This window comes from Schistocerca americana, unplaced genomic scaffold (genome assembly GCF_021461395.2).
Source record: "Schistocerca americana isolate TAMUIC-IGC-003095 unplaced genomic scaffold, iqSchAmer2.1 HiC_scaffold_738, whole genome shotgun sequence".
NCBI classification, from domain to species: domain Eukaryota; kingdom Metazoa; phylum Arthropoda; class Insecta; order Orthoptera; family Acrididae; genus Schistocerca; species Schistocerca americana.
In genome coordinates, this window is record NW_025726498.1 from 31,815 (window position 1) to 52,384 (window position 20,570).

The 20,570-nt window shown below is 46.6% G+C and overlaps 66 non-coding genes across 66 annotated transcripts; 44 read left to right on the top strand and 22 right to left on the bottom strand.

Annotated features, from left to right (window-relative positions):
* Positions 1 to 267: 267 nt before the first annotated feature.
* On the bottom strand, positions 268 to 339 carry Trnaa-cgc. The gene has a single exon. It is a non-coding gene; the product is annotated as a tRNA-Ala (tRNA).
* A 118-nt stretch (positions 340 to 457) lies between these two features.
* Trnaw-cca lies at positions 458 to 529 on the top strand. Its single transcript has one exon. It is a non-coding gene; the product is annotated as a tRNA-Trp (tRNA).
* Positions 530 to 847: 318 nt separating this feature from the next.
* Trnac-gca lies at positions 848 to 919 on the top strand. Its single transcript has one exon. It is a non-coding gene; the product is annotated as a tRNA-Cys (tRNA).
* Positions 920 to 1,194: 275 nt separating this feature from the next.
* On the bottom strand, positions 1,195 to 1,266 carry Trnaa-cgc. The gene has a single exon. It is a non-coding gene; the product is annotated as a tRNA-Ala (tRNA).
* Positions 1,267 to 1,384: 118 nt separating this feature from the next.
* Trnaw-cca lies at positions 1,385 to 1,456 on the top strand. Its single transcript has one exon. It is a non-coding gene; the product is annotated as a tRNA-Trp (tRNA).
* Positions 1,457 to 1,774: 318 nt separating this feature from the next.
* Positions 1,775 to 1,846, top strand: Trnac-gca. Its single transcript has one exon. It is a non-coding gene; the product is annotated as a tRNA-Cys (tRNA).
* Positions 1,847 to 2,121: 275 nt separating this feature from the next.
* Positions 2,122 to 2,193, bottom strand: Trnaa-cgc. Its single transcript has one exon. It is a non-coding gene; the product is annotated as a tRNA-Ala (tRNA).
* A 118-nt stretch (positions 2,194 to 2,311) lies between these two features.
* Trnaw-cca lies at positions 2,312 to 2,383 on the top strand. The gene has a single exon. It is a non-coding gene; the product is annotated as a tRNA-Trp (tRNA).
* A 318-nt stretch (positions 2,384 to 2,701) lies between these two features.
* Trnac-gca lies at positions 2,702 to 2,773 on the top strand. Its single transcript has one exon. It is a non-coding gene; the product is annotated as a tRNA-Cys (tRNA).
* Positions 2,774 to 3,048: 275 nt separating this feature from the next.
* Trnaa-cgc lies at positions 3,049 to 3,120 on the bottom strand. Its single transcript has one exon. It is a non-coding gene; the product is annotated as a tRNA-Ala (tRNA).
* A 118-nt stretch (positions 3,121 to 3,238) lies between these two features.
* Positions 3,239 to 3,310, top strand: Trnaw-cca. Its single transcript has one exon. It is a non-coding gene; the product is annotated as a tRNA-Trp (tRNA).
* Positions 3,311 to 3,628: 318 nt separating this feature from the next.
* Trnac-gca lies at positions 3,629 to 3,700 on the top strand. Its single transcript has one exon. It is a non-coding gene; the product is annotated as a tRNA-Cys (tRNA).
* Positions 3,701 to 3,975: 275 nt separating this feature from the next.
* On the bottom strand, positions 3,976 to 4,047 carry Trnaa-cgc. The gene has a single exon. It is a non-coding gene; the product is annotated as a tRNA-Ala (tRNA).
* A 118-nt stretch (positions 4,048 to 4,165) lies between these two features.
* Trnaw-cca lies at positions 4,166 to 4,237 on the top strand. The gene has a single exon. It is a non-coding gene; the product is annotated as a tRNA-Trp (tRNA).
* Positions 4,238 to 4,555: 318 nt separating this feature from the next.
* Trnac-gca lies at positions 4,556 to 4,627 on the top strand. Its single transcript has one exon. It is a non-coding gene; the product is annotated as a tRNA-Cys (tRNA).
* A 275-nt stretch (positions 4,628 to 4,902) lies between these two features.
* On the bottom strand, positions 4,903 to 4,974 carry Trnaa-cgc. The gene has a single exon. It is a non-coding gene; the product is annotated as a tRNA-Ala (tRNA).
* A 118-nt stretch (positions 4,975 to 5,092) lies between these two features.
* Positions 5,093 to 5,164, top strand: Trnaw-cca. Its single transcript has one exon. It is a non-coding gene; the product is annotated as a tRNA-Trp (tRNA).
* Positions 5,165 to 5,482: 318 nt separating this feature from the next.
* Positions 5,483 to 5,554, top strand: Trnac-gca. Its single transcript has one exon. It is a non-coding gene; the product is annotated as a tRNA-Cys (tRNA).
* Positions 5,555 to 5,829: 275 nt separating this feature from the next.
* On the bottom strand, positions 5,830 to 5,901 carry Trnaa-cgc. Its single transcript has one exon. It is a non-coding gene; the product is annotated as a tRNA-Ala (tRNA).
* A 118-nt stretch (positions 5,902 to 6,019) lies between these two features.
* Positions 6,020 to 6,091, top strand: Trnaw-cca. Its single transcript has one exon. It is a non-coding gene; the product is annotated as a tRNA-Trp (tRNA).
* Positions 6,092 to 6,409: 318 nt separating this feature from the next.
* On the top strand, positions 6,410 to 6,481 carry Trnac-gca. Its single transcript has one exon. It is a non-coding gene; the product is annotated as a tRNA-Cys (tRNA).
* Positions 6,482 to 6,756: 275 nt separating this feature from the next.
* Positions 6,757 to 6,828, bottom strand: Trnaa-cgc. The gene has a single exon. It is a non-coding gene; the product is annotated as a tRNA-Ala (tRNA).
* Positions 6,829 to 6,946: 118 nt separating this feature from the next.
* On the top strand, positions 6,947 to 7,018 carry Trnaw-cca. Its single transcript has one exon. It is a non-coding gene; the product is annotated as a tRNA-Trp (tRNA).
* A 318-nt stretch (positions 7,019 to 7,336) lies between these two features.
* Positions 7,337 to 7,408, top strand: Trnac-gca. Its single transcript has one exon. It is a non-coding gene; the product is annotated as a tRNA-Cys (tRNA).
* Positions 7,409 to 7,683: 275 nt separating this feature from the next.
* On the bottom strand, positions 7,684 to 7,755 carry Trnaa-cgc. Its single transcript has one exon. It is a non-coding gene; the product is annotated as a tRNA-Ala (tRNA).
* Positions 7,756 to 7,873: 118 nt separating this feature from the next.
* On the top strand, positions 7,874 to 7,945 carry Trnaw-cca. The gene has a single exon. It is a non-coding gene; the product is annotated as a tRNA-Trp (tRNA).
* A 318-nt stretch (positions 7,946 to 8,263) lies between these two features.
* Positions 8,264 to 8,335, top strand: Trnac-gca. The gene has a single exon. It is a non-coding gene; the product is annotated as a tRNA-Cys (tRNA).
* Positions 8,336 to 8,610: 275 nt separating this feature from the next.
* Positions 8,611 to 8,682, bottom strand: Trnaa-cgc. Its single transcript has one exon. It is a non-coding gene; the product is annotated as a tRNA-Ala (tRNA).
* Positions 8,683 to 8,800: 118 nt separating this feature from the next.
* On the top strand, positions 8,801 to 8,872 carry Trnaw-cca. Its single transcript has one exon. It is a non-coding gene; the product is annotated as a tRNA-Trp (tRNA).
* A 318-nt stretch (positions 8,873 to 9,190) lies between these two features.
* On the top strand, positions 9,191 to 9,262 carry Trnac-gca. The gene has a single exon. It is a non-coding gene; the product is annotated as a tRNA-Cys (tRNA).
* Positions 9,263 to 9,537: 275 nt separating this feature from the next.
* Positions 9,538 to 9,609, bottom strand: Trnaa-cgc. The gene has a single exon. It is a non-coding gene; the product is annotated as a tRNA-Ala (tRNA).
* Positions 9,610 to 9,727: 118 nt separating this feature from the next.
* Trnaw-cca lies at positions 9,728 to 9,799 on the top strand. The gene has a single exon. It is a non-coding gene; the product is annotated as a tRNA-Trp (tRNA).
* A 318-nt stretch (positions 9,800 to 10,117) lies between these two features.
* Positions 10,118 to 10,189, top strand: Trnac-gca. The gene has a single exon. It is a non-coding gene; the product is annotated as a tRNA-Cys (tRNA).
* A 275-nt stretch (positions 10,190 to 10,464) lies between these two features.
* On the bottom strand, positions 10,465 to 10,536 carry Trnaa-cgc. Its single transcript has one exon. It is a non-coding gene; the product is annotated as a tRNA-Ala (tRNA).
* A 118-nt stretch (positions 10,537 to 10,654) lies between these two features.
* Trnaw-cca lies at positions 10,655 to 10,726 on the top strand. The gene has a single exon. It is a non-coding gene; the product is annotated as a tRNA-Trp (tRNA).
* A 318-nt stretch (positions 10,727 to 11,044) lies between these two features.
* Positions 11,045 to 11,116, top strand: Trnac-gca. The gene has a single exon. It is a non-coding gene; the product is annotated as a tRNA-Cys (tRNA).
* Positions 11,117 to 11,391: 275 nt separating this feature from the next.
* Trnaa-cgc lies at positions 11,392 to 11,463 on the bottom strand. Its single transcript has one exon. It is a non-coding gene; the product is annotated as a tRNA-Ala (tRNA).
* A 118-nt stretch (positions 11,464 to 11,581) lies between these two features.
* Trnaw-cca lies at positions 11,582 to 11,653 on the top strand. Its single transcript has one exon. It is a non-coding gene; the product is annotated as a tRNA-Trp (tRNA).
* Positions 11,654 to 11,971: 318 nt separating this feature from the next.
* On the top strand, positions 11,972 to 12,043 carry Trnac-gca. Its single transcript has one exon. It is a non-coding gene; the product is annotated as a tRNA-Cys (tRNA).
* A 275-nt stretch (positions 12,044 to 12,318) lies between these two features.
* Positions 12,319 to 12,390, bottom strand: Trnaa-cgc. Its single transcript has one exon. It is a non-coding gene; the product is annotated as a tRNA-Ala (tRNA).
* A 118-nt stretch (positions 12,391 to 12,508) lies between these two features.
* On the top strand, positions 12,509 to 12,580 carry Trnaw-cca. The gene has a single exon. It is a non-coding gene; the product is annotated as a tRNA-Trp (tRNA).
* A 318-nt stretch (positions 12,581 to 12,898) lies between these two features.
* Trnac-gca lies at positions 12,899 to 12,970 on the top strand. Its single transcript has one exon. It is a non-coding gene; the product is annotated as a tRNA-Cys (tRNA).
* Positions 12,971 to 13,245: 275 nt separating this feature from the next.
* Positions 13,246 to 13,317, bottom strand: Trnaa-cgc. Its single transcript has one exon. It is a non-coding gene; the product is annotated as a tRNA-Ala (tRNA).
* Positions 13,318 to 13,435: 118 nt separating this feature from the next.
* On the top strand, positions 13,436 to 13,507 carry Trnaw-cca. The gene has a single exon. It is a non-coding gene; the product is annotated as a tRNA-Trp (tRNA).
* A 318-nt stretch (positions 13,508 to 13,825) lies between these two features.
* Trnac-gca lies at positions 13,826 to 13,897 on the top strand. The gene has a single exon. It is a non-coding gene; the product is annotated as a tRNA-Cys (tRNA).
* A 275-nt stretch (positions 13,898 to 14,172) lies between these two features.
* On the bottom strand, positions 14,173 to 14,244 carry Trnaa-cgc. Its single transcript has one exon. It is a non-coding gene; the product is annotated as a tRNA-Ala (tRNA).
* A 118-nt stretch (positions 14,245 to 14,362) lies between these two features.
* Trnaw-cca lies at positions 14,363 to 14,434 on the top strand. Its single transcript has one exon. It is a non-coding gene; the product is annotated as a tRNA-Trp (tRNA).
* A 318-nt stretch (positions 14,435 to 14,752) lies between these two features.
* On the top strand, positions 14,753 to 14,824 carry Trnac-gca. Its single transcript has one exon. It is a non-coding gene; the product is annotated as a tRNA-Cys (tRNA).
* A 275-nt stretch (positions 14,825 to 15,099) lies between these two features.
* On the bottom strand, positions 15,100 to 15,171 carry Trnaa-cgc. Its single transcript has one exon. It is a non-coding gene; the product is annotated as a tRNA-Ala (tRNA).
* Positions 15,172 to 15,289: 118 nt separating this feature from the next.
* Trnaw-cca lies at positions 15,290 to 15,361 on the top strand. Its single transcript has one exon. It is a non-coding gene; the product is annotated as a tRNA-Trp (tRNA).
* A 318-nt stretch (positions 15,362 to 15,679) lies between these two features.
* On the top strand, positions 15,680 to 15,751 carry Trnac-gca. The gene has a single exon. It is a non-coding gene; the product is annotated as a tRNA-Cys (tRNA).
* A 275-nt stretch (positions 15,752 to 16,026) lies between these two features.
* Positions 16,027 to 16,098, bottom strand: Trnaa-cgc. The gene has a single exon. It is a non-coding gene; the product is annotated as a tRNA-Ala (tRNA).
* A 118-nt stretch (positions 16,099 to 16,216) lies between these two features.
* Positions 16,217 to 16,288, top strand: Trnaw-cca. The gene has a single exon. It is a non-coding gene; the product is annotated as a tRNA-Trp (tRNA).
* A 318-nt stretch (positions 16,289 to 16,606) lies between these two features.
* On the top strand, positions 16,607 to 16,678 carry Trnac-gca. Its single transcript has one exon. It is a non-coding gene; the product is annotated as a tRNA-Cys (tRNA).
* A 275-nt stretch (positions 16,679 to 16,953) lies between these two features.
* On the bottom strand, positions 16,954 to 17,025 carry Trnaa-cgc. Its single transcript has one exon. It is a non-coding gene; the product is annotated as a tRNA-Ala (tRNA).
* A 118-nt stretch (positions 17,026 to 17,143) lies between these two features.
* Trnaw-cca lies at positions 17,144 to 17,215 on the top strand. The gene has a single exon. It is a non-coding gene; the product is annotated as a tRNA-Trp (tRNA).
* Positions 17,216 to 17,533: 318 nt separating this feature from the next.
* Positions 17,534 to 17,605, top strand: Trnac-gca. The gene has a single exon. It is a non-coding gene; the product is annotated as a tRNA-Cys (tRNA).
* Positions 17,606 to 17,880: 275 nt separating this feature from the next.
* On the bottom strand, positions 17,881 to 17,952 carry Trnaa-cgc. The gene has a single exon. It is a non-coding gene; the product is annotated as a tRNA-Ala (tRNA).
* Positions 17,953 to 18,070: 118 nt separating this feature from the next.
* Positions 18,071 to 18,142, top strand: Trnaw-cca. The gene has a single exon. It is a non-coding gene; the product is annotated as a tRNA-Trp (tRNA).
* Positions 18,143 to 18,460: 318 nt separating this feature from the next.
* Positions 18,461 to 18,532, top strand: Trnac-gca. The gene has a single exon. It is a non-coding gene; the product is annotated as a tRNA-Cys (tRNA).
* Positions 18,533 to 18,807: 275 nt separating this feature from the next.
* Positions 18,808 to 18,879, bottom strand: Trnaa-cgc. The gene has a single exon. It is a non-coding gene; the product is annotated as a tRNA-Ala (tRNA).
* A 118-nt stretch (positions 18,880 to 18,997) lies between these two features.
* On the top strand, positions 18,998 to 19,069 carry Trnaw-cca. Its single transcript has one exon. It is a non-coding gene; the product is annotated as a tRNA-Trp (tRNA).
* Positions 19,070 to 19,387: 318 nt separating this feature from the next.
* On the top strand, positions 19,388 to 19,459 carry Trnac-gca. Its single transcript has one exon. It is a non-coding gene; the product is annotated as a tRNA-Cys (tRNA).
* Positions 19,460 to 19,734: 275 nt separating this feature from the next.
* Positions 19,735 to 19,806, bottom strand: Trnaa-cgc. Its single transcript has one exon. It is a non-coding gene; the product is annotated as a tRNA-Ala (tRNA).
* A 118-nt stretch (positions 19,807 to 19,924) lies between these two features.
* Trnaw-cca lies at positions 19,925 to 19,996 on the top strand. Its single transcript has one exon. It is a non-coding gene; the product is annotated as a tRNA-Trp (tRNA).
* A 318-nt stretch (positions 19,997 to 20,314) lies between these two features.
* Trnac-gca lies at positions 20,315 to 20,386 on the top strand. Its single transcript has one exon. It is a non-coding gene; the product is annotated as a tRNA-Cys (tRNA).
* Positions 20,387 to 20,570: the final 184 nt, after the last annotated feature.

Genomic DNA, 20,570 nt, shown 5'->3' on the forward strand with positions numbered 1-20,570 from the left:
CAGTATCTCGAAAAAACAAATGACGATTGTCGCGGTGAGTTGCAAATGCATGTTTGAGATGCACCCTGCACGCCATACCGAAGGCTTTGGAGCAACATTTCAATGGGGGGGATCGCAGCCCAGAGTCTTGCAGGTCATCGTCCTCCCGCCATGAGGTCGAACTGTACGAAATCCACTTGCTTGGCGGAAGAATCTTGTACACTGAATTTTGTAGAATATGGTGATAGGCAAAAGTTTTCTTGTACCGCTGCACGGAGAAACAAAAATTGGAGGAGCTGGGATTTGAACCCAGGACTTTCTGCATGCGAAGCAGACACTCTACCACTGAGTTACACCCCCGCCAGAGCAAGTACATCTGGGACGAGTGCCTCGTGGATCCTACTGTCATTATTTCTTAGGTTTGAACGGTACAGTAAGTGTTGGAGGAACCTATTCATGACAAGACCTAAGCAGCGTCGACTCCGTGGCGCAACGGTAGCGCGTCTGACTCCAGATCAGAAGGTTGCGTGTTCAAATCACGTCGGGGTCACAATGAAATTTTCGTTTACGGAAGCCATAGGCGAGTATGTCAGTTTAATCAGATACCAAACGATTACGGAGAACGGACGAACAGAACTTGCTTGAAAAAAGCTACTAGTGCAATTTTCGCGTTCTGACATTAAGGTGAAGGCGCCGACTCGCACGTTCTCCAGGCGCGAAGTGTCTAGTATTTTTGATATTTATATCGTTTAACGCTAATATATAACTGAGAGATAATGATTACGCAATATTTTGCTCGATTAGACGTCTTTAGCCAGGCAGAGTATAATACTTTTCCTTAAGTTATGGGAACAGAAAGATCGTGAAAGGGGGTATAGCTCAGTCGTAGAGCATTCGACTGCAGATCGAGAGGTCCCCGGTTCAATCCCGGGTGCCCCCTTCATTTTTCAGTATCTCGAAAAAACAAATGACGATTGTCGCGGTGAGTTGCAAATGCATGTTTGAGATGCACCCTGCACGCCATACCGAAGGCTTTGGAGCAACATTTCAATGGGGGGGATCGCAGCCCAGAGTCTTGCAGGTCATCGTCCTCCCGCCATGAGGTCGAACTGTACGAAATCCACTTGCTTGGCGGAAGAATCTTGTACACTGAATTTTGTAGAATATGGTGATAGGCAAAAGTTTTCTTGTACCGCTGCACGGAGAAACAAAAATTGGAGGAGCTGGGATTTGAACCCAGGACTTTCTGCATGCGAAGTAGACACTCTACCACTGAGTTACACCCCCGCCAGAGCAAGTACATCTGGGACGAGTGCCTCGTGGATCCTACTGTCATTATTTCTTAGGTTTGAACGGTACAGTAAGTGTTGGAGGAACCTATTCATGACAAGACCTAAGCAGCGTCGACTCCGTGGCGCAACGGTAGCGCGTCTGACTCCAGATCAGAAGGTTGCGTGTTCAAATCACGTCGGGGTCACAATGAAATTTTCGTTTACGGAAGCCATAGGCGAGTATGTCAGTTTAATCAGATACCAAACGATTACGGAGAACGGACGAACAGAACTTGCTTGAAAAAAGCTACTAGTGCAATTTTCGCGTTCTGACATTAAGGTGAAGGCGCCGACTCGCACGTTCTCCAGGCGCGAAGTGTCTAGTATTTTTGATATTTATATCGTTTAACGCTAATATATAACTGAGAGATAATGATTACGCAATATTTCGCTCGATTAGACGTCTTTAGCCAGGCAGAGTATAATACTTTTCCTTAAGTTATGGGAACAGAAAGATCGTGAAAGGGGGTATAGCTCAGTCGTAGAGCATTCGACTGCAGATCGAGAGGTCCCCGGTTCAATCCCGGGTGCCCCCTTCATTTTTCAGTATCTCGAAAAAACAAATGACGATTGTCGCGGTGAGTTGCAAATGCATGTTTGAGATGCACCCTGCACGCCATACCGAAGGCTTTGGAGCAACATTTCAATGGGGGGGATCGCAGCCCAGAGTCTTGCAGGTCATCGTCCTCCCGCCATGAGGTCGAACTGTACGAAATCCACTTGCTTGGCGGAAGAATCTTGTACACTGAATTTTGTAGAATATGGTGATAGGCAAAAGTTTTCTTGTACCGCTGCACGGAGAAACAAAAATTGGAGGAGCTGGGATTTGAACCCAGGACTTTCTGCATGCGAAGCAGACACTCTACCACTGAGTTACACCCCCGCCAGAGCAAGTACATCTGGGACGAGTGCCTCGTGGATCCTACTGTCATTATTTCTTAGGTTTGAACGGTACAGTAAGTGTTGGAGGAACCTATTCATGACAAGACCTAAGCAGCGTCGACTCCGTGGCGCAACGGTAGCGCGTCTGACTCCAGATCAGAAGGTTGCGTGTTCAAATCACGTCGGGGTCACAATGAAATTTTCGTTTACGGAAGCCATAGGCGAGTATGTCAGTTTAATCAGATACCAAACGATTACGGAGAACGGACGAACAGAACTTGCTTGAAAAAAGCTACTAGTGCAATTTTCGCGTTCTGACATTAAGGTGAAGGCGCCGACTCGCACGTTCTCCAGGCGCGAAGTGTCTAGTATTTTTGATATTTATATCGTTTAACGCTAATATATAACTGAGAGATAATGATTACGCAATATTTTGCTCGATTAGACGTCTTTAGCCAGGCAGAGTATAATACTTTTCCTTAAGTTATGGGAACAGAAAGATCGTGAAAGGGGGTATAGCTCAGTCGTAGAGCATTCGACTGCAGATCGAGAGGTCCCCGGTTCAATCCCGGGTGCCCCCTTCATTTTTCAGTATCTCGAAAAAACAAATGACGATTGTCGCGGTGAGTTGCAAATGCATGTTTGAGATGCACCCTGCACGCCATACCGAAGGCTTTGGAGCAACATTTCAATGGGGGGGATCGCAGCCCAGAGTCTTGCAGGTCATCGTCCTCCCGCCATGAGGTCGAACTGTACGAAATCCACTTGCTTGGCGGAAGAATCTTGTACACTGAATTTTGTAGAATATGGTGATAGGCAAAAGTTTTCTTGTACCGCTGCACGGAGAAACAAAAATTGGAGGAGCTGGGATTTGAACCCAGGACTTTCTGCATGCGAAGTAGACACTCTACCACTGAGTTACACCCCCGCCAGAGCAAGTTCATCTGGGACGAGTGCCTCGTGGATCCTACTGTCATTATTTCTTAGGTTTGAACGGTACAGTAAGTGTTGGAGGAACCTATTCATGACAAGACCTAAGCAGCGTCGACTCCGTGGCGCAACGGTAGCGCGTCTGACTCCAGATCAGAAGGTTGCGTGTTCAAATCACGTCGGGGTCACAATGAAATTTTCGTTTACGGAAGCCATAGGCGAGTATGTCAGTTTAATCAGATACCAAACGATTACGGAGAACGGACGAACAGAACTTGCTTGAAAAAAGCTACTAGTGCAATTTTCGCGTTCTGACATTAAGGTGAAGGCGCCGACTCGCACGTTCTCCAGGCGCGAAGTGTCTAGTATTTTTGATATTTATATCGTTTAACGCTAATATATAACTGAGAGATAATGATTACGCAATATTTTGCTCGATTAGACGTCTTTAGCCAGGCAGAGTATAATACTTTTCCTTAAGTTATGGGAACAGAAAGATCGTGAAAGGGGGTATAGCTCAGTCGTAGAGCATTCGACTGCAGATCGAGAGGTCCCCGGTTCAATCCCGGGTGCCCCCTTCATTTTTCAGTATCTCGAAAAAACAAATGACGATTGTCGCGGTGAGTTGCAAATGCATGTTTGAGATGCACCCTGCACGCCATACCGAAGGCTTTGGAGCAACATTTCAATGGGGGGGATCGCAGCCCAGAGTCTTGCAGGTCATCGTCCTCCCGCCATGAGGTCGAACTGTACGAAATCCACTTGCTTGGCGGAAGAATCTTGTACACTGAATTTTGTAGAATATGGTGATAGGCAAAAGTTTTCTTGTACCGCTGCACGGAGAAACAAAAATTGGAGGAGCTGGGATTTGAACCCAGGACTTTCTGCATGCGAAGCAGACACTCTACCACTGAGTTACACCCCCGCCAGAGCAAGTACATCTGGGACGAGTGCCTCGTGGATCCTACTGTCATTATTTCTTAGGTTTGAACGGTACAGTAAGTGTTGGAGGAACCTATTCATGACAAGACCTAAGCAGCGTCGACTCCGTGGCGCAACGGTAGCGCGTCTGACTCCAGATCAGAAGGTTGCGTGTTCAAATCACGTCGGGGTCACAATGAAATTTTCGTTTACGGAAGCCATAGGCGAGTATGTCAGTTTAATCAGATACCAAACGATTACGGAGAACGGACGAACAGAACTTGCTTGAAAAAAGCTACTAGTGCAATTTTCGCGTTCTGACATTAAGGTGAAGGCGCCGACTCGCACGTTCTCCAGGCGCGAAGTGTCTAGTATTTTTGATATTTATATCGTTTAACGCTAATATATAACTGAGAGATAATGATTACGCAATATTTTGCTCGATTAGACGTCTTTAGCCAGGCAGAGTATAATACTTTTCCTTAAGTTATGGGAACAGAAAGATCGTGAAAGGGGGTATAGCTCAGTCGTAGAGCATTCGACTGCAGATCGAGAGGTCCCCGGTTCAATCCCGGGTGCCCCCTTCATTTTTCAGTATCTCGAAAAAACAAATGACGATTGTCGCGGTGAGTTGCAAATGCATGTTTGAGATGCACCCTGCACGCCATACCGAAGGCTTTGGAGCAACATTTCAATGGGGGGGATCGCAGCCCAGAGTCTTGCAGGTCATCGTCCTCCCGCCATGAGGTCGAACTGTACGAAATCCACTTGCTTGGCGGAAGAATCTTGTACACTGAATTTTGTAGAATATGGTGATAGGCAAAAGTTTTCTTGTACCGCTGCACGGAGAAACAAAAATTGGAGGAGCTGGGATTTGAACCCAGGACTTTCTGCATGCGAAGCAGACACTCTACCACTGAGTTACACCCCCGCCAGAGCAAGTACATCTGGGACGAGTGCCTCGTGGATCCTACTGTCATTATTTCTTAGGTTTGAACGGTACAGTAAGTGTTGGAGGAACCTATTCATGACAAGACCTAAGCAGCGTCGACTCCGTGGCGCAACGGTAGCGCGTCTGACTCCAGATCAGAAGGTTGCGTGTTCAAATCACGTCGGGGTCACAATGAAATTTTCGTTTACGGAAGCCATAGGCGAGTATGTCAGTTTAATCAGATACCAAACGATTACGGAGAACGGACGAACAGAACTTGCTTGAAAAAAGCTACTAGTGCAATTTTCGCGTTCTGACATTAAGGTGAAGGCGCCGACTCGCACGTTCTCCAGGCGCGAAGTGTCTAGTATTTTTGATATTTATATCGTTTAACGCTAATATATAACTGAGAGATAATGATTACGCAATATTTTGCTCGATTAGACGTCTTTAGCCAGGCAGAGTATAATACTTTTCCTTAAGTTATGGGAACAGAAAGATCGTGAAAGGGGGTATAGCTCAGTCGTAGAGCATTCGACTGCAGATCGAGAGGTCCCCGGTTCAATCCCGGGTGCCCCCTTCATTTTTCAGTATCTCGAAAAAACAAATGACGATTGTCGCGGTGAGTTGCAAATGCATGTTTGAGATGCACCCTGCACGCCATACCGAAGGCTTTGGAGCAACATTTCAATGGGGGGGATCGCAGCCCAGAGTCTTGCAGGTCATCGTCCTCCCGCCATGAGGTCGAACTGTACGAAATCCACTTGCTTGGCGGAAGAATCTTGTACACTGAATTTTGTAGAATATGGTGATAGGCAAAAGTTTTCTTGTACCGCTGCACGGAGAAACAAAAATTGGAGGAGCTGGGATTTGAACCCAGGACTTTCTGCATGCGAAGCAGACACTCTACCACTGAGTTACACCCCCGCCAGAGCAAGTACATCTGGGACGAGTGCCTCGTGGATCCTACTGTCATTATTTCTTAGGTTTGAACGGTACAGTAAGTGTTGGAGGAACCTATTCATGACAAGACCTAAGCAGCGTCGACTCCGTGGCGCAACGGTAGCGCGTCTGACTCCAGATCAGAAGGTTGCGTGTTCAAATCACGTCGGGGTCACAATGAAATTTTCGTTTACGGAAGCCATAGGCGAGTATGTCAGTTTAATCAGATACCAAACGATTACGGAGAACGGACGAACAGAACTTGCTTGAAAAAAGCTACTAGTGCAATTTTCGCGTTCTGACATTAAGGTGAAGGCGCCGACTCGCACGTTCTCCAGGCGCGAAGTGTCTAGTATTTTTGATATTTATATCGTTTAACGCTAATATATAACTGAGAGATAATGATTACGCAATATTTTGCTCGATTAGACGTCTTTAGCCAGGCAGAGTATAATACTTTTCCTTAAGTTATGGGAACAGAAAGATCGTGAAAGGGGGTATAGCTCAGTCGTAGAGCATTCGACTGCAGATCGAGAGGTCCCCGGTTCAATCCCGGGTGCCCCCTTCATTTTTCAGTATCTCGAAAAAACAAATGACGATTGTCGCGGTGAGTTGCAAATGCATGTTTGAGATGCACCCTGCACGCCATACCGAAGGCTTTGGAGCAACATTTCAATGGGGGGGATCGCAGCCCAGAGTCTTGCAGGTCATCGTCCTCCCGCCATGAGGTCGAACTGTACGAAATCCACTTGCTTGGCGGAAGAATCTTGTACACTGAATTTTGTAGAATATGGTGATAGGCAAAAGTTTTCTTGTACCGCTGCACGGAGAAACAAAAATTGGAGGAGCTGGGATTTGAACCCAGGACTTTCTGCATGCGAAGCAGACACTCTACCACTGAGTTACACCCCCGCCAGAGCAAGTACATCTGGGACGAGTGCCTCGTGGATCCTACTGTCATTATTTCTTAGGTTTGAACGGTACAGTAAGTGTTGGAGGAACCTATTCATGACAAGACCTAAGCAGCGTCGACTCCGTGGCGCAACGGTAGCGCGTCTGACTCCAGATCAGAAGGTTGCGTGTTCAAATCACGTCGGGGTCACAATGAAATTTTCGTTTACGGAAGCCATAGGCGAGTATGTCAGTTTAATCAGATACCAAACGATTACGGAGAACGGACGAACAGAACTTGCTTGAAAAAAGCTACTAGTGCAATTTTCGCGTTCTGACATTAAGGTGAAGGCGCCGACTCGCACGTTCTCCAGGCGCGAAGTGTCTAGTATTTTTGATATTTATATCGTTTAACGCTAATATATAACTGAGAGATAATGATTACGCAATATTTTGCTCGATTAGACGTCTTTAGCCAGGCAGAGTATAATACTTTTCCTTAAGTTATGGGAACAGAAAGATCGTGAAAGGGGGTATAGCTCAGTCGTAGAGCATTCGACTGCAGATCGAGAGGTCCCCGGTTCAATCCCGGGTGCCCCCTTCATTTTTCAGTATCTCGAAAAAACAAATGACGATTGTCGCGGTGAGTTGCAAATGCATGTTTGAGATGCACCCTGCACGCCATACCGAAGGCTTTGGAGCAACATTTCAATGGGGGGGATCGCAGCCCAGAGTCTTGCAGGTCATCGTCCTCCCGCCATGAGGTCGAACTGTACGAAATCCACTTGCTTGGCGGAAGAATCTTGTACACTGAATTTTGTAGAATATGGTGATAGGCAAAAGTTTTCTTGTACCGCTGCACGGAGAAACAAAAATTGGAGGAGCTGGGATTTGAACCCAGGACTTTCTGCATGCGAAGCAGACACTCTACCACTGAGTTACACCCCCGCCAGAGCAAGTACATCTGGGACGAGTGCCTCGTGGATCCTACTGTCATTATTTCTTAGGTTTGAACGGTACAGTAAGTGTTGGAGGAACCTATTCATGACAAGACCTAAGCAGCGTCGACTCCGTGGCGCAACGGTAGCGCGTCTGACTCCAGATCAGAAGGTTGCGTGTTCAAATCACGTCGGGGTCACAATGAAATTTTCGTTTACGGAAGCCATAGGCGAGTATGTCAGTTTAATCAGATACCAAACGATTACGGAGAACGGACGAACAGAACTTGCTTGAAAAAAGCTACTAGTGCAATTTTCGCGTTCTGACATTAAGGTGAAGGCGCCGACTCGCACGTTCTCCAGGCGCGAAGTGTCTAGTATTTTTGATATTTATATCGTTTAACGCTAATATATAACTGAGAGATAATGATTACGCAATATTTTGCTCGATTAGACGTCTTTAGCCAGGCAGAGTATAGTACTTTTCCTTAAGTTATGGGAACAGAAAGATCGTGAAAGGGGGTATAGCTCAGTCGTAGAGCATTCGACTGCAGATCGAGAGGTCCCCGGTTCAATCCCGGGTGCCCCCTTCATTTTTCAGTATCTCGAAAAAACAAATGACGATTGTCGCGGTGAGTTGCAAATGCATGTTTGAGATGCACCCTGCACGCCATACCGAAGGCTTTGGAGCAACATTTCAATGGGGGGGATCGCAGCCCAGAGTCTTGCAGGTCATCGTCCTCCCGCCATGAGGTCGAACTGTACGAAATCCACTTGCTTGGCGGAAGAATCTTGTACACTGAATTTTGTAGAATATGGTGATAGGCAAAAGTTTTCTTGTACCGCTGCACGGAGAAACAAAAATTGGAGGAGCTGGGATTTGAACCCAGGACTTTCTGCATGCGAAGCAGACACTCTACCACTGAGTTACACCCCCGCCAGAGCAAGTACATCTGGGACGAGTGCCTCGTGGATCCTACTGTCATTATTTCTTAGGTTTGAACGGTACAGTAAGTGTTGGAGGAACCTATTCATGACAAGACCTAAGCAGCGTCGACTCCGTGGCGCAACGGTAGCGCGTCTGACTCCAGATCAGAAGGTTGCGTGTTCAAATCACGTCGGGGTCACAATGAAATTTTCGTTTACGGAAGCCATAGGCGAGTATGTCAGTTTAATCAGATACCAAACGATTACGGAGAACGGACGAACAGAACTTGCTTGAAAAAAGCTACTAGTGCAATTTTCGCGTTCTGACATTAAGGTGAAGGCGCCGACTCGCACGTTCTCCAGGCGCGAAGTGTCTAGTATTTTTGATATTTATATCGTTTAACGCTAATATATAACTGAGAGATAATGATTACGCAATATTTTGCTCGATTAGACGTCTTTAGCCAGGCAGAGTATAATACTTTTCCTTAAGTTATGGGAACAGAAAGATCGTGAAAGGGGGTATAGCTCAGTCGTAGAGCATTCGACTGCAGATCGAGAGGTCCCCGGTTCAATCCCGGGTGCCCCCTTCATTTTTCAGTATCTCGAAAAAACAAATGACGATTGTCGCGGTGAGTTGCAAATGCATGTTTGAGATGCACCCTGCACGCCATACCGAAGGCTTTGGAGCAACATTTCAATGGGGGGGATCGCAGCCCAGAGTCTTGCAGGTCATCGTCCTCCCGCCATGAGGTCGAACTGTACGAAATCCACTTGCTTGGCGGAAGAATCTTGTACACTGAATTTTGTAGAATATGGTGATAGGCAAAAGTTTTCTTGTACCGCTGCACGGAGAAACAAAAATTGGAGGAGCTGGGATTTGAACCCAGGACTTTCTGCATGCGAAGCAGACACTCTACCACTGAGTTACACCCCCGCCAGAGCAAGTACATCTGGGACGAGTGCCTCGTGGATCCTACTGTCATTATTTCTTAGGTTTGAACGGTACAGTAAGTGTTGGAGGAACCTATTCATGACAAGACCTAAGCAGCGTCGACTCCGTGGCGCAACGGTAGCGCGTCTGACTCCAGATCAGAAGGTTGCGTGTTCAAATCACGTCGGGGTCACAATGAAATTTTCGTTTACGGAAGCCATAGGCGAGTATGTCAGTTTAATCAGATACCAAACGATTACGGAGAACGGACGAACAGAACTTGCTTGAAAAAAGCTACTAGTGCAATTTTCGCGTTCTGACATTAAGGTGAAGGCGCCGACTCGCACGTTCTCCAGGCGCGAAGTGTCTAGTATTTTTGATATTTATATCGTTTAACGCTAATATATAACTGAGAGATAATGATTACGCAATATTTTGCTCGATTAGACGTCTTTAGCCAGGCAGAGTATAATACTTTTCCTTAAGTTATGGGAACAGAAAGATCGTGAAAGGGGGTATAGCTCAGTCGTAGAGCATTCGACTGCAGATCGAGAGGTCCCCGGTTCAATCCCGGGTGCCCCCTTCATTTTTCAGTATCTCGAAAAAACAAATGACGATTGTCGCGGTGAGTTGCAAATGCATGTTTGAGATGCACCCTGCACGCCATACCGAAGGCTTTGGAGCAACATTTCAATGGGGGGGATCGCAGCCCAGAGTCTTGCAGGTCATCGTCCTCCCGCCATGAGGTCGAACTGTACGAAATCCACTTGCTTGGCGGAAGAATCTTGTACACTGAATTTTGTAGAATATGGTGATAGGCAAAAGTTTTCTTGTACCGCTGCACGGAGAAACAAAAATTGGAGGAGCTGGGATTTGAACCCAGGACTTTCTGCATGCGAAGCAGACACTCTACCACTGAGTTACACCCCCGCCAGAGCAAGTACATCTGGGACGAGTGCCTCGTGGATCCTACTGTCATTATTTCTTAGGTTTGAACGGTACAGTAAGTGTTGGAGGAACCTATTCATGACAAGACCTAAGCAGCGTCGACTCCGTGGCGCAACGGTAGCGCGTCTGACTCCAGATCAGAAGGTTGCGTGTTCAAATCACGTCGGGGTCACAATGAAATTTTCGTTTACGGAAGCCATAGGCGAGTATGTCAGTTTAATCAGATACCAAACGATTACGGAGAACGGACGAACAGAACTTGCTTGAAAAAAGCTACTAGTGCAATTTTCGCGTTCTGACATTAAGGTGAAGGCGCCGACTCGCACGTTCTCCAGGCGCGAAGTGTCTAGTATTTTTGATATTTATATCGTTTAACGCTAATATATAACTGAGAGATAATGATTACGCAATATTTTGCTCGATTAGACGTCTTTAGCCAGGCAGAGTATAATACTTTTCCTTAAGTTATGGGAACAGAAAGATCGTGAAAGGGGGTATAGCTCAGTCGTAGAGCATTCGACTGCAGATCGAGAGGTCCCCGGTTCAATCCCGGGTGCCCCCTTCATTTTTCAGTATCTCGAAAAAACAAATGACGATTGTCGCGGTGAGTTGCAAATGCATGTTTGAGATGCACCCTGCACGCCATACCGAAGGCTTTGGAGCAACATTTCAATGGGGGGGATCGCAGCCCAGAGTCTTGCAGGTCATCGTCCTCCCGCCATGAGGTCGAACTGTACGAAATCCACTTGCTTGGCGGAAGAATCTTGTACACTGAATTTTGTAGAATATGGTGATAGGCAAAAGTTTTCTTGTACCGCTGCACGGAGAAACAAAAATTGGAGGAGCTGGGATTTGAACCCAGGACTTTCTGCATGCGAAGCAGACACTCTACCACTGAGTTACACCCCCGCCAGAGCAAGTACATCTGGGACGAGTGCCTCGTGGATCCTACTGTCATTATTTCTTAGGTTTGAACGGTACAGTAAGTGTTGGAGGAACCTATTCATGACAAGACCTAAGCAGCGTCGACTCCGTGGCGCAACGGTAGCGCGTCTGACTCCAGATCAGAAGGTTGCGTGTTCAAATCACGTCGGGGTCACAATGAAATTTTCGTTTACGGAAGCCATAGGCGAGTATGTCAGTTTAATCAGATACCAAACGATTACGGAGAACGGACGAACAGAACTTGCTTGAAAAAAGCTACTAGTGCAATTTTCGCGTTCTGACATTAAGGTGAAGGCGCCGACTCGCACGTTCTCCAGGCGCGAAGTGTCTAGTATTTTTGATATTTATATCGTTTAACGCTAATATATAACTGAGAGATAATGATTACGCAATATTTTGCTCGATTAGACGTCTTTAGCCAGGCAGAGTATAATACTTTTCCTTAAGTTATGGGAACAGAAAGATCGTGAAAGGGGGTATAGCTCAGTCGTAGAGCATTCGACTGCAGATCGAGAGGTCCCCGGTTCAATCCCGGGTGCCCCCTTCATTTTTCAGTATCTCGAAAAAACAAATGACGATTGTCGCGGTGAGTTGCAAATGCATGTTTGAGATGCACCCTGCACGCCATACCGAAGGCTTTGGAGCAACATTTCAATGGGGGGGATCGCAGCCCAGAGTCTTGCAGGTCATCGTCCTCCCGCCATGAGGTCGAACTGTACGAAATCCACTTGCTTGGCGGAAGAATCTTGTACACTGAATTTTGTAGAATATGGTGATAGGCAAAAGTTTTCTTGTACCGCTGCACGGAGAAACAAAAATTGGAGGAGCTGGGATTTGAACCCAGGACTTTCTGCATGCGAAGCAGACACTCTACCACTGAGTTACACCCCCGCCAGAGCAAGTACATCTGGGACGAGTGCCTCGTGGATCCTACTGTCATTATTTCTTAGGTTTGAACGGTACAGTAAGTGTTGGAGGAACCTATTCATGACAAGACCTAAGCAGCGTCGACTCCGTGGCGCAACGGTAGCGCGTCTGACTCCAGATCAGAAGGTTGCGTGTTCAAATCACGTCGGGGTCACAATGAAATTTTCGTTTACGGAAGCCATAGGCGAGTATGTCAGTTTAATCAGATACCAAACGATTACGGAGAACGGACGAACAGAACTTGCTTGAAAAAAGCTACTAGTGCAATTTTCGCGTTCTGACATTAAGGTGAAGGCGCCGACTCGCACGTTCTCCAGGCGCGAAGTGTCTAGTATTTTTGATATTTATATCGTTTAACGCTAATATATAACTGAGAGATAATGATTACGCAATATTTTGCTCGATTAGACGTCTTTAGCCAGGCAGAGTATAATACTTTTCCTTAAGTTATGGGAACAGAAAGATCGTGAAAGGGGGTATAGCTCAGTCGTAGAGCATTCGACTGCAGATCGAGAGGTCCCCGGTTCAATCCCGGGTGCCCCCTTCATTTTTCAGTATCTCGAAAAAACAAATGACGATTGTCGCGGTGAGTTGCAAATGCATGTTTGAGATGCACCCTGCACGCCATACCGAAGGCTTTGGAGCAACATTTCAATGGGGGGGATCGCAGCCCAGAGTCTTGCAGGTCATCGTCCTCCCGCCATGAGGTCGAACTGTACGAAATCCACTTGCTTGGCGGAAGAATCTTGTACACTGAATTTTGTAGAATATGGTGATAGGCAAAAGTTTTCTTGTACCGCTGCACGGAGAAACAAAAATTGGAGGAGCTGGGATTTGAACCCAGGACTTTCTGCATGCGAAGCAGACACTCTACCACTGAGTTACACCCCCGCCAGAGCAAGTACATCTGGGACGAGTGCCTCGTGGATCCTACTGTCATTATTTCTTAGGTTTGAACGGTACAGTAAGTGTTGGAGGAACCTATTCATGACAAGACCTAAGCAGCGTCGACTCCGTGGCGCAACGGTAGCGCGTCTGACTCCAGATCAGAAGGTTGCGTGTTCAAATCACGTCGGGGTCACAATGAAATTTTCGTTTACGGAAGCCATAGGCGAGTATGTCAGTTTAATCAGATACCAAACGATTACGGAGAACGGACGAACAGAACTTGCTTGAAAAAAGCTACTAGTGCAATTTTCGCGTTCTGACATTAAGGTGAAGGCGCCGACTCGCACGTTCTCCAGGCGCGAAGTGTCTAGTATTTTTGATATTTATATCGTTTAACGCTAATATATAACTGAGAGATAATGATTACGCAATATTTTGCTCGATTAGACGTCTTTAGCCAGGCAGAGTATAATACTTTTCCTTAAGTTATGGGAACAGAAAGATCGTGAAAGGGGGTATAGCTCAGTCGTAGAGCATTCGACTGCAGATCGAGAGGTCCCCGGTTCAATCCCGGGTGCCCCCTTCATTTTTCAGTATCTCGAAAAAACAAATGACGATTGTCGCGGTGAGTTGCAAATGCATGTTTGAGATGCACCCTGCACGCCATACCGAAGGCTTTGGAGCAACATTTCAATGGGGGGGATCGCAGCCCAGAGTCTTGCAGGTCATCGTCCTCCCGCCATGAGGTCGAACTGTACGAAATCCACTTGCTTGGCGGAAGAATCTTGTACACTGAATTTTGTAGAATATGGTGATAGGCAAAAGTTTTCTTGTACCGCTGCACGGAGAAACAAAAATTGGAGGAGCTGGGATTTGAACCCAGGACTTTCTGCATGCGAAGCAGACACTCTACCACTGAGTTACACCCCCGCCAGAGCAAGTACATCTGGGACGAGTGCCTCGTGGATCCTACTGTCATTATTTCTTAGGTTTGAACGGTACAGTAAGTGTTGGAGGAACCTATTCATGACAAGACCTAAGCAGCGTCGACTCCGTGGCGCAACGGTAGCGCGTCTGACTCCAGATCAGAAGGTTGCGTGTTCAAATCACGTCGGGGTCACAATGAAATTTTCGTTTACGGAAGCCATAGGCGAGTATGTCAGTTTAATCAGATACCAAACGATTACGGAGAACGGACGAACAGAACTTGCTTGAAAAAAGCTACTAGTGCAATTTTCGCGTTCTGACATTAAGGTGAAGGCGCCGACTCGCACGTTCTCCAGGCGCGAAGTGTCTAGTATTTTTGATATTTATATCGTTTAACGCTAATATATAACTGAGAGATAATGATTACGCAATATTTTGCTCGATTAGACGTCTTTAGCCAGGCAGAGTATAATACTTTTCCTTAAGTTATGGGAACAGAAAGATCGTGAAAGGGGGTATAGCTCAGTCGTAGAGCATTCGACTGCAGATCGAGAGGTCCCCGGTTCAATCCCGGGTGCCCCCTTCATTTTTCAGTATCTCGAAAAAACAAATGACGATTGTCGCGGTGAGTTGCAAATGCATGTTTGAGATGCACCCTGCACGCCATACCGAAGGCTTTGGAGCAACATTTCAATGGGGGGGATCGCAGCCCAGAGTCTTGCAGGTCATCGTCCTCCCGCCATGAGGTCGAACTGTACGAAATCCACTTGCTTGGCGGAAGAATCTTGTACACTGAATTTTGTAGAATATGGTGATAGGCAAAAGTTTTCTTGTACCGCTGCACGGAGAAACAAAAATTGGAGGAGCTGGGATTTGAACCCAGGACTTTCTGCATGCGAAGCAGACACTCTACCACTGAGTTACACCCCCGCCAGAGCAAGTACATCTGGGACGAGTGCCTCGTGGATCCTACTGTCATTATTTCTTAGGTTTGAACGGTACAGTAAGTGTTGGAGGAACCTATTCATGACAAGACCTAAGCAGCGTCGACTCCGTGGCGCAACGGTAGCGCGTCTGACTCCAGATCAGAAGGTTGCGTGTTCAAATCACGTCGGGGTCACAATGAAATTTTCGTTTACGGAAGCCATAGGCGAGTATGTCAGTTTAATCAGATACCAAACGATTACGGAGAACGGACGAACAGAACTTGCTTGAAAAAAGCTACTAGTGCAATTTTCGCGTTCTGACATTAAGGTGAAGGCGCCGACTCGCACGTTCTCCAGGCGCGAAGTGTCTAGTATTTTTGATATTTATATCGTTTAACGCTAATATATAACTGAGAGATAATGATTACGCAATATTTTGCTCGATTAGACGTCTTTAGCCAGGCAGAGTATAATACTTTTCCTTAAGTTATGGGAACAGAAAGATCGTGAAAGGGGGTATAGCTCAGTCGTAGAGCATTCGACTGCAGATCGAGAGGTCCCCGGTTCAATCCCGGGTGCCCCCTTCATTTTTCAGTATCTCGAAAAAACAAATGACGATTGTCGCGGTGAGTTGCAAATGCATGTTTGAGATGCACCCTGCACGCCATACCGAAGGCTTTGGAGCAACATTTCAATGGGGGGGATCGCAGCCCAGAGTCTTGCAGGTCATCGTCCTCCCGCCATGAGGTCGAACTGTACGAAATCCACTTGCTTGGCGGAAGAATCTTGTACACTGAATTTTGTAGAATATGGTGATAGGCAAAAGTTTTCTTGTACCGCTGCACGGAGAAACAAAAATTGGAGGAGCTGGGATTTGAACCCAGGACTTTCTGCATGCGAAGCAGACACTCTACCACTGAGTTACACCCCCGCCAGAGCAAGTACATCTGGGACGAGTGCCTCGTGGATCCTACTGTCATTATTTCTTAGGTTTGAACGGTACAGTAAGTGTTGGAGGAACCTATTCATGACAAGACCTAAGCAGCGTCGACTCCGTGGCGCAACGGTAGCGCGTCTGACTCCAGATCAGAAGGTTGCGTGTTCAAATCACGTCGGGGTCACAATGAAATTTTCGTTTACGGAAGCCATAGGCGAGTATGTCAGTTTAATCAGATACCAAACGATTACGGAGAACGGACGAACAGAACTTGCTTGAAAAAAGCTACTAGTGCAATTTTCGCGTTCTGACATTAAGGTGAAGGCGCCGACTCGCACGTTCTCCAGGCGCGAAGTGTCTAGTATTTTTGATATTTATATCGTTTAACGCTAATATATAACTGAGAGATAATGATTACGCAATATTTTGCTCGATTAGACGTCTTTAGCCAGGCAGAGTATAATACTTTTCCTTAAGTTATGGGAACAGAAAGATCGTGAAAGGGGGTATAGCTCAGTCGTAGAGCATTCGACTGCAGATCGAGAGGTCCCCGGTTCAATCCCGGGTGCCCCCTTCATTTTTCAGTATCTCGAAAAAACAAATGACGATTGTCGCGGTGAGTTGCAAATGCATGTTTGAGATGCACCCTGCACGCCATACCGAAGGCTTTGGAGCAACATTTCAATGGGGGGGATCGCAGCCCAGAGTCTTGCAGGTCATCGTCCTCCCGCCATGAGGTCGAACTGTACGAAATCCACTTGCTTGGCGGAAGAATCTTGTACACTGAATTTTGTAGAATATGGTGATAGGCAAAAGTTTTCTTGTACCGCTGCACGGAGAAACAAAAATTGGAGGAGCTGGGATTTGAACCCAGGACTTTCTGCATGCGAAGCAGACACTCTACCACTGAGTTACACCCCCGCCAGAGCAAGTACATCTGGGACGAGTGCCTCGTGGATCCTACTGTCATTATTTCTTAGGTTTGAACGGTACAGTAAGTGTTGGAGGAACCTATTCATGACAAGACCTAAGCAGCGTCGACTCCGTGGCGCAACGGTAGCGCGTCTGACTCCAGATCAGAAGGTTGCGTGTTCAAATCACGTCGGGGTCACAATGAAATTTTCGTTTACGGAAGCCATAGGCGAGTATGTCAGTTTAATCAGATACCAAACGATTACGGAGAACGGACGAACAGAACTTGCTTGAAAAAAGCTACTAGTGCAATTTTCGCGTTCTGACATTAAGGTGAAGGCGCCGACTCGCACGTTCTCCAGGCGCGAAGTGTCTAGTATTTTTGATATTTATATCGTTTAACGCTAATATATAACTGAGAGATAATGATTACGCAATATTTTGCTCGATTAGACGTCTTTAGCCAGGCAGAGTATAATACTTTTCCTTAAGTTATGGGAACAGAAAGATCGTGAAAGGGGGTATAGCTCAGTCGTAGAGCATTCGACTGCAGATCGAGAGGTCCCCGGTTCAATCCCGGGTGCCCCCTTCATTTTTCAGTATCTCGAAAAAACAAATGACGATTGTCGCGGTGAGTTGCAAATGCATGTTTGAGATGCACCCTGCACGCCATACCGAAGGCTTTGGAGCAACATTTCAATGGGGGGGAACGCAGCCCAGAGTCTTGCAGGTCATCGTCCTCCCGCCATGAGGTCGAACTGTACGAAATCCACTTGCTTGGCGGAAGAATCTTGTACACTGAATTTTGTAGAATATGGTGATAGGCAAAAGTTTTCTTGTACCGCTGCACGGAGAAACAAAAATTGGAGGAGCTGGGATTTGAACCCAGGACTTTCTGCATGCGAAGCAGACACTCTACCACTGAGTTACACCCCCGCCAGAGCAAGTACATCTGGGACGAGTGCCTCGTGGATCCTACTGTCATTATTTCTTAGGTTTGAACGGTACAGTAAGTGTTGGAGGAACCTATTCATGACAAGACCTAAGCAGCGTCGACTCCGTGGCGCAACGGTAGCGCGTCTGACTCCAGATCAGAAGGTTGCGTGTTCAAATCACGTCGGGGTCACAATGAAATTTTCGTTTACGGAAGCCATAGGCGAGTATGTCAGTTTAATCAGATACCAAACGATTACGGAGAACGGACGAACAGAACTTGCTTGAAAAAAGCTACTAGTGCAATTTTCGCGTTCTGACATTAAGGTGAAGGCGCCGACTCGCACGTTCTCCAGGCGCGAAGTGTCTAGTATTTTTGATATTTATATCGTTTAACGCTAATATATAACTGAGAGATAATGATTACGCAATATTTTGCTCGATTAGACGTCTTTAGCCAGGCAGAGTATAATACTTTTCCTTAAGTTATGGGAACAGAAAGATCGTGAAAGGGGGTATAGCTCAGTCGTAGAGCATTCGACTGCAGATCGAGAGGTCCCCGGTTCAATCCCGGGTGCCCCCTTCATTTTTCAGTATCTCGAAAAAACAAATGACGATTGTCGCGGTGAGTTGCAAATGCATGTTTGAGATGCACCCTGCACGCCATACCGAAGGCTTTGGAGCAACATTTCAATGGGGGGGATCGCAGCCCAGAGTCTTGCAGGTCATCGTCCTCCCGCCATGAGGTCGAACTGTACGAAATCCACTTGCTTGGCGGAAGAATCTTGTACACTGAATTTTGTAGAATATGGTGATAGGCAAAAGTTTTCTTGTACCGCTGCACGGAGAAACAAAAATTGGAGGAGCTGGGATTTGAACCCAGGACTTTCTGCATGCGAAGCAGACACTCTACCACTGAGTTACACCCCCGCCAGAGCAAGTACATCTGGGACGAGTGCCTCGTGGATCCTACTGTCATTATTTCTTAGGTTTGAACGGTACAGTAAGTGTTGGAGGAACCTATTCATGACAAGACCTAAGCAGCGTCGACTCCGTGGCGCAACGGTAGCGCGTCTGACTCCAGATCAGAAGGTTGCGTGTTCAAATCACGTCGGGGTCACAATGAAATTTTCGTTTACGGAAGCCATAGGCGAGTATGTCAGTTTAATCAGATACCAAACGATTACGGAGAACGGACGAACAGAACTTGCTTGAAAAAAGCTACTAGTGCAATTTTCGCGTTCTGACATTAAGGTGAAGGCGCCGACTCGCACGTTCTCCAGGCGCGAAGTGTCTAGTATTTTTGATATTTATATCGTTTAACGCTAATATATAACTGAGAGATAATGATTACGCAATATTATGCTCGATTAGACGTCTTTAGCCAGGCAGAGTATAATACTTTTCCTTAAGTTATGGGAACAGAAAGATCGTGAAAGGGGGTATAGCTCAGTCGTAGAGCATTCGACTGCAGATCGAGAGGTCCCCGGTTCAATCCCGGGTGCCCCCTTCATTTTTCAGTATCTCGAAAAAACAAATGACGATTGTCGCGGTGAGTTGCAAATGCATGTTTGAGATGCACCCTGCACGCCATACCGAAGGCTTTGGAGCAACATTTCAATGGGGGGGATCGCAGCCCAGAGTCTTGCAGGTCATCGTCCTCCCGCCATGAGGTCGAACTGTACGAAATCCACTTGCTTGGCGGAAGAATCTTGTACACTGAATTTTGTAGAATATGGTGATAGGCAAAAGTTTTCTTGTACCGCTGCACGGAGAAACAAAAATTGGAGGAGCTGGGATTTGAACCCAGGACTTTCTGCATGCGAAGCAGACACTCTACCACTGAGTTACACCCCCGCCAGAGCAAGTACATCTGGGACGAGTGCCTCGTGGATCCTACTGTCATTATTTCTTAGGTTTGAACGGTACAGTAAGTGTTGGAGGAACCTATTCATGACAAGACCTAAGCAGCGTCGACTCCGTGGCGCAACGGTAGCGCGTCTGACTCCAGATCAGAAGGTTGCGTGTTCAAATCACGTCGGGGTCACAATGAAATTTTCGTTTACGGAAGCCATAGGCGAGTATGTCAGTTTAATCAGATACCAAACGATTACGGAGAACGGACGAACAGAACTTGCTTGAAAAAAGCTACTAGTGCAATTTTCGCGTTCTGACATTAAGGTGAAGGCGCCGACTCGCACGTTCTCCAGGCGCGAAGTGTCTAGTATTTTTGATATTTATATCGTTTAACGCTAATATATAACTGAGAGATAATGATTACGCAATATTTTGCTCGATTAGACGTCTTTAGCCAGGCAGAGTATAATACTTTTCCTTAAGTTATGGGAACAGAAAGATCGTGAAAGGGGGTATAGCTCAGTCGTAGAGCATTCGACTGCAGATCGAGAGGTCCCCGGTTCAATCCCGGGTGCCCCCTTCATTTTTCAGTATCTCGAAAAAACAAATGACGATTGTCGCGGTGAGTTGCAAATGCATGTTTGAGATGCACCCTGCACGCCATACCGAAGGCTTTGGAGCAACATTTCAATGGGGGGGATCGCAGCCCAGAGTCTTGCAGGTCATCGTCCTCCCGCCATGAGGTCGAACTGTACGAAATCCAC